This window comes from Columba livia, chromosome 18 (genome assembly GCF_036013475.1).
Source record: "Columba livia isolate bColLiv1 breed racing homer chromosome 18, bColLiv1.pat.W.v2, whole genome shotgun sequence".
NCBI classification, from domain to species: Eukaryota; Metazoa; Chordata; class Aves; order Columbiformes; family Columbidae; genus Columba; species Columba livia.
In genome coordinates, this window is record NC_088619.1 from 647465 (window position 1) to 653464 (window position 6000).

Below are 6000 nucleotides of genomic sequence, written 5' to 3' on the forward strand. Positions count from 1 at the left end.
TCGCTGCTGCTCTGCCGGAAAACACGGAGCCTGATGTGGGAAGACGGGAGCTTTTCTGTCCAGAGGTGATCTTGGAGGGATGGGCAGCCAGCAGCCTTTCTCCTGCTCCTTCTTGCCACAGAAAGCGATCAGTCACCAAAACAGATCCAAGTGCCGAAAGCAATCCAAGTGATGAAAGCGATCCAGTCACCAAAGCGATCCAAGTGCCGAGAGTGATCAAACCACCAAAAGCGGTTCAACCACCAAAAGCGATCAAACCACCAAAAGTGATCCCACCACCAGAAGTGATGCAACCACCAAAAGCGATCAAACCACCAAAAGTGATGCAACCACCAGTAGTGATCCCACCACCAAAAGCGATCCAACTGCCAAAATGAGTCCACCACCACAGTTATCCCACCACGGCAAGTGATCCCACCACGGCCAGTGACCAAATGGGCGAGGGGCACAGGTGACAGGGGACAATATAGTGTCTCTGTTGCCCGGCAACAGCCGCCCCAGGAGCCAGCGGGCGCCGCCCTGGTCCTTTGTGATGAAGTCACCCACGGGATGGGAGATGCTGAGGCTCCCTCCTGCCTTTCCCACTTTACCACCCACAATGCAGCTGGTGACACCTCAAATGTTGTGGCAGGTCACTGCAGCCCGTGCCCAGATTCAAAAGACAATTGCACAGGTCATGGGGAATGAAATCTCCTTTCACTGAATTAAATACCCTCAGTTTTAATGGCAGAGAGAATGGCTTTATCCGTGTTGTGCACTAAATCAAACTCTCCCGACGTTTCACCCTTTCCTTTCCCCATGGCACAGTTGGCCTCGGAGGCGATTCCCCTTGGTGGCAGATGTGCAGCGACTGGCTCACGAGTGCACCAGCACTGGGAACCTGGGCTGAAAACAAGGTCAAAGTGCCTGGTTTAGGATGCCTTTCCCTGCGGTTCATCAAGCAGAAGGATGTCTTTTGAGAGGGAGCTGTTCTGAAGGGATTTCTTCTGCCTCTCTTGACCGGTGGCACGAGCCAGCGGCTGCTGACCAGGAAATGTGCTCATCGCTTGCTCCCTCATGAACACTGTCCTGGCCTTTGCAGCTAGAACGACATAAACCAGAGTATGTTTCCTGTCACCTGTGCAAGAAGGTGGTTCAAATGCAAAGGCTGATCTTGCCTGTAAGCAGCACGAACTGCTCTAGAGACAGCTCTTTGCTGGGGATGGAGCTGTGAGAGAGGTTCTCCAGCTGGCACGGCTGCCTCCCTTTTGAAACATGGGCCATCTTTTGCTGGCATTCCCGTCCCTCAGCCTGATGGCTCTGACATCTCCTCTGATGCTTCAGAAACGGTGCTGCTATCTACACAGCCATTGCAAGATCCTTTTGCACTGGGAACTGAAGCTGCTCCATAGCTGAAAGGGAGACCCCAACACAGAAAGCAGGGCTGCCATGATTCCTCTGAGAGTGAACCCCACATCCCAAAGAAAGCCGGTCCTTGGAGATGGCCAAGTTTGGAGCAGCGCTGTCACACGTGAGCTGCGAGTCACACAAGGAAGAGTTCCAGAGGACGGAGCGTGTCCCCAGGTGGCTTTTGCCAGCGCTGACTGAGGAAGAGGCGTCCTGTCCAGGGACCTCTGCAGAGACATCTCCAGGCAGAGCAAGACACTGGGGGGCAACAGCCCCCCTCAAACCCCAGTTTTGCACCCCAAGTGGCCGCACGGCAATGGGCAAGCCTTCATCCCGGGCCAGAGATGCTGGATCCAGAAGTCATGGCTTGCTCCCGGGAGGGTCTTTTTGTGTCAGAACCTCCTGTGTTTCGCCACGCATTTTTCACGGTCAATGACTTTCATTTCTTTTCCCTCTACGCTCTCCTCCGGTTTTGCCGTGGAGAGCAGATGCCAACAGTCTATTCCAGCCTTACGGGATCTTGCAGACTTCTCCTTTGCTGTCTGTGGTGCTGGTGATTGCCTTCTGCTGCCCCTGGTTCGTGTTGAAGACTAATTCCTGGCAGACGTGGTTGGTGCTGCTGAGCAACACTCTTGGCTTTGTGCTAGTGCTCAGTAGGACACCCACAAGAAAGCAGGTGTCAAAAACCTCTCGGTTCTTGTGTTGAATGGTGTAGTGTATCCAGGAGTCTATTCCAGCAACCTTAATTGCGGTTAATGTGGTTAAGAGTACTTGATAGGGTCCGTCCCAACGTTCTTTTAAAGTTTCTTTATTCCAAGTTCTTATATGCACCGTGTCTCCATGCTCTGTATCCTGTACCGGATTCTCAAGTGCTAGTGGGCGATTCCACACTAGTGCGGATCTGAGTTGATTCAGTGTCCTGCCGAGAGGCAACACATAATTGTAGAAGTCCTGATTACCTTTTACATGTACACTTGGATCTGGATCCGGTGCTTCATATGGCTTGCCATACAGAATTTCGTATGGACTTACTGACATTCCGCTCCTAGGTTTAATTCTAATACACAACACCACTATTGGCAAGGCCTGAGCCCATTGAATTTTTGCTTCCTGACAAATCTTGCTAAGTTGCCTTTTTAGGATCTATAGGGCATGCCTGAGATTTGCATGCCTTGGACTACTGGATGTATTAACCGAATAAAGCACAGGATCATACACGGCACAAACAGTAAACCCAGAAATGCACATGCTATCACGAACCCTGTTTTCTTCCACCAGGCTACCATTTCGAGACCAATATCCATTAGGTGGGCCTGGGTACCAAGTGGGAGCAATAGAGGTATTTGATGAATTTACCCGCGACACTAGCTTACAAGAGGTTCATCCGATGTATCAGTCATTTGAGACCCCCCACATATCCAGCATGAGGTGACATTTAATTCCTGGGCTATTTTCCATAAGATCTATAAACGGGTTTTTCCCTACTGTGGGTAATTGTAATCCCTTGTCTTTTTGCCTTATTTCTTCTTACCAATCTTTGCTTTTCTGTAGTGGCAGAGCCCCCCCGCCCCGGGGGGATGGGGCTGTCGCCAGCCTGGCTGAGAGGTGAAGCCAGAGACAGAAGAAACTAAAGGAGCGTTGTTGTAAGGCGCGTGGACAGGGCAGCTTTGCTATAAAGCCAGCCCGCTCCGGCGATAAAGCGAACCCTGTGAACATCACATTGCTGTGTCAGGTTCCGTGTCTCGCGTGGAAAGAGCAACATTTTGGTGACCCCGACGTGATACTTCGTATCGAAGCAAGATCATTGGGACGTGAAGACGCCAGGAAAGGCACCTGGAGGGCGAAGTTAGCCCTGCGCTTGAAGAATAGCGGAAAGCAGGCCTGCGGAGAAGCAGGTGGCGTGGGAAACACGGCATCCGCGGAAGAAAAAATCATAATGCAAAGTGTTCTGCAGCTGAATGCACGAACAGGAAGGTATTTTGAAACAGACGCGTTAAAGCGCCTGCTGCGATTCGCCCAGCGGAAGGCGTGTGTCCCCTTCGACGGACGGATTTTTTTCTCCCGGTACACGGGAGGACACAGGGACCGAACTGTGGGACGCGGTCACAAGGGGCAGCCGCGAGGCTTGCGACCTCGCCGGGCCGTGGCGGGAGGTCAGGCGGCTGATGCAGGAGGTCTCAGCGGAGCCGGAGCTGTGCGCCGTCCCCCCGGAGCCGCCCGCCGCGAGCTGCCCCCCCTCCGAGGACTCTGAAGAATCGATACCGCTGGTATGTCCCGTGTCAGATTTGGATTTCTGGGGCGGAGAGCAAATTATACCCTCTGCGCCCTTTGAGCCATCGCCTGCCTCCGACGAGCATCGGCAGCAACCAGCAAGGTTCAACGAGCCCGGACAGGTTAATCCAGCTGAAGTGCCGTTGCCGGAGGACCCGGTGGAGCACGAGAACGCAGCACCGCAGAATCGCCCTGGCTTCCAGGAGGAGAGTGTGGGAAACTACAGCGGGTCTGTGGAATCCTTGTCAGAAAATATGGGAGTAGAGATCAGCCTTGAAGATATTAAGATTTACCCTTGAGAAGGATGGGAGTAAAGGAGTATCCGGAGATATGGAGTTGTACCCGTGAGAAAGGAGAGATGTACCCGTGAGAGAGAAGGGGATAGAAGAATAACATGGATGATAGCAAAATTAACCAGTGAGATGTTAGCGCTGTAACTTGTAACCAATAGTGAAAAGACACATGAACTGGTAGAATTGTATAAAAATGCACTTATAGCAATCAATAGCATCCAGTACTTTCATCTTGAAAGAACTTGGTCCATGTCGCTTGTCCGTCTCAACCGCGACAGGAGAGCCACGTGCAGAGCCCGAAGGACTTACTGAGACGGCAGGAGAGCCAGATGCAAGAAGTTCTAGACGCCGTGAGGCGACTAGATGGCGGTAACAGTAAAACTTCGTGGTTAAGAGCATATCAAAAGGCGTCAGATGCGATGAAGGACGGGCTGGAGGCAACTGGCAGGGGATGTGAAAAACGGGGAAAACAGGAAAGGGAGGGGGCGGAATTAGACCTCACTCCTGAGGAGCTCCGTATTAAAAGGGAGCGAATACAAAAAAGGGCTAGACAATGTGTTGAAGGTGGGATGTGGTCCGTAAGAGGAGCAGATGAATATTTGAGATCGTGGTATGGAAAAGGGCTGGAGACTGGGTTAGACGGGTTTGCAAATATGCGTCGACTTACTGATCCACAGGGAAGCACAAGGGAATTGTATAGCACTGATAGTAATGATAATCCAAGGGTTTTGCAGCAAACGCAAGGGCTTGCTCTGGCAGCAGTGAGTTACCCAATATAGGTAACCCTGTGCCACCCTATTCTACAATAAAGCAGGATCCTGGGGAACCATATATGAAGTTTGCGGACCGTTTAAAAGAAGCTATAGATGCTTCTCCTAACCTGATTCCAGAGGCAAAAGCTGCTGTGGGGAAAGATTTGGCCATGATGAATGCAAACACCCAATGCCAACAGATATTAGCCGCTTTGGGAAAAACTGCTTCTCTAGCAGAGATGGTGGAAGCTTGCACACGGGTACCGATCACGCAACAGGAGGTAGAAAAGGCAAAACTACATGCTCAAGCCCACGCTGCGGCCTTGGCTGCAGCACTTAAGCCTGCGATGAAAGGCCGAAGCCCTTCTGTCCTGGTTTTGTTAAAAACCAGTTTCTCTTTCAGTGAATTTTGCCTGTCAGCTAAAGCTTCATATAAACTGCATTTTCCTGGAGAACCAGACACATGTTTTGGTAAAACTAGCAATGGAATGCTTATTGATAAGCACGGATGGACATCTCGCAGTGCATTGCTAATGCATTTTTCTCTGTTCCTGTAGCAGCAGAGTGCAGGCCGCAGTTCGCTTTCACCTGGGGGGGCATCCAGTACACGTGGAATCGCTTGCCCCAGGGGTGGAAACGCAGTCCTACCATCTGCCATGGGCTGATCCAGACCACGCTGGAGCAAGGTAAAGCTCCAGAACACTTGCAATATATTGATGACATCACCGTATGGGGTGACACGGCGAAAGAAGTCTTCGAGAAAGGTGAGAGAATAATTCACAGCGAAAGAAGTCTTTGAGAAAGGTGAGAGAATAATTCAGATTCTTTTGGATGCTGGTTTTGCCATAAAACGAAGCAAGGTCAAGGGACCTGCCCGAGAGATCCAGTTTTAGGAATAAAATGGCAAGACGGCCGTCGTCAGATCCCAATGGATGTGATCAACAAAACCGCAGCAATGTCTCCACCTACTAATAAAAAGGAGACACAGACTTTCTTGGGCCTTGTAGGTTTTTGGAGAATGCATATACCTGACTACAGCCAGATTGTGAGCCCTCTCTATCGAGTGACTCGTAAAAAGAACCAATTTGAGTGGGGCCATGAACAGCGACAAGCCTTTGAACAAATTAAGCGTGAGATAACTCATGCGGTGGCCCTTGGACCAGTTCGGACTGGACTAGATGTTAAAAATGTGCTCTACACCGCAGCCGGAGATAATGGACTTACCTGGAGCCTCTGGCAGAAAGCACCAGGAGAAACCCGAGGTCGACCCTTAGGTTTTTGGAGTCGAGGATACAAAG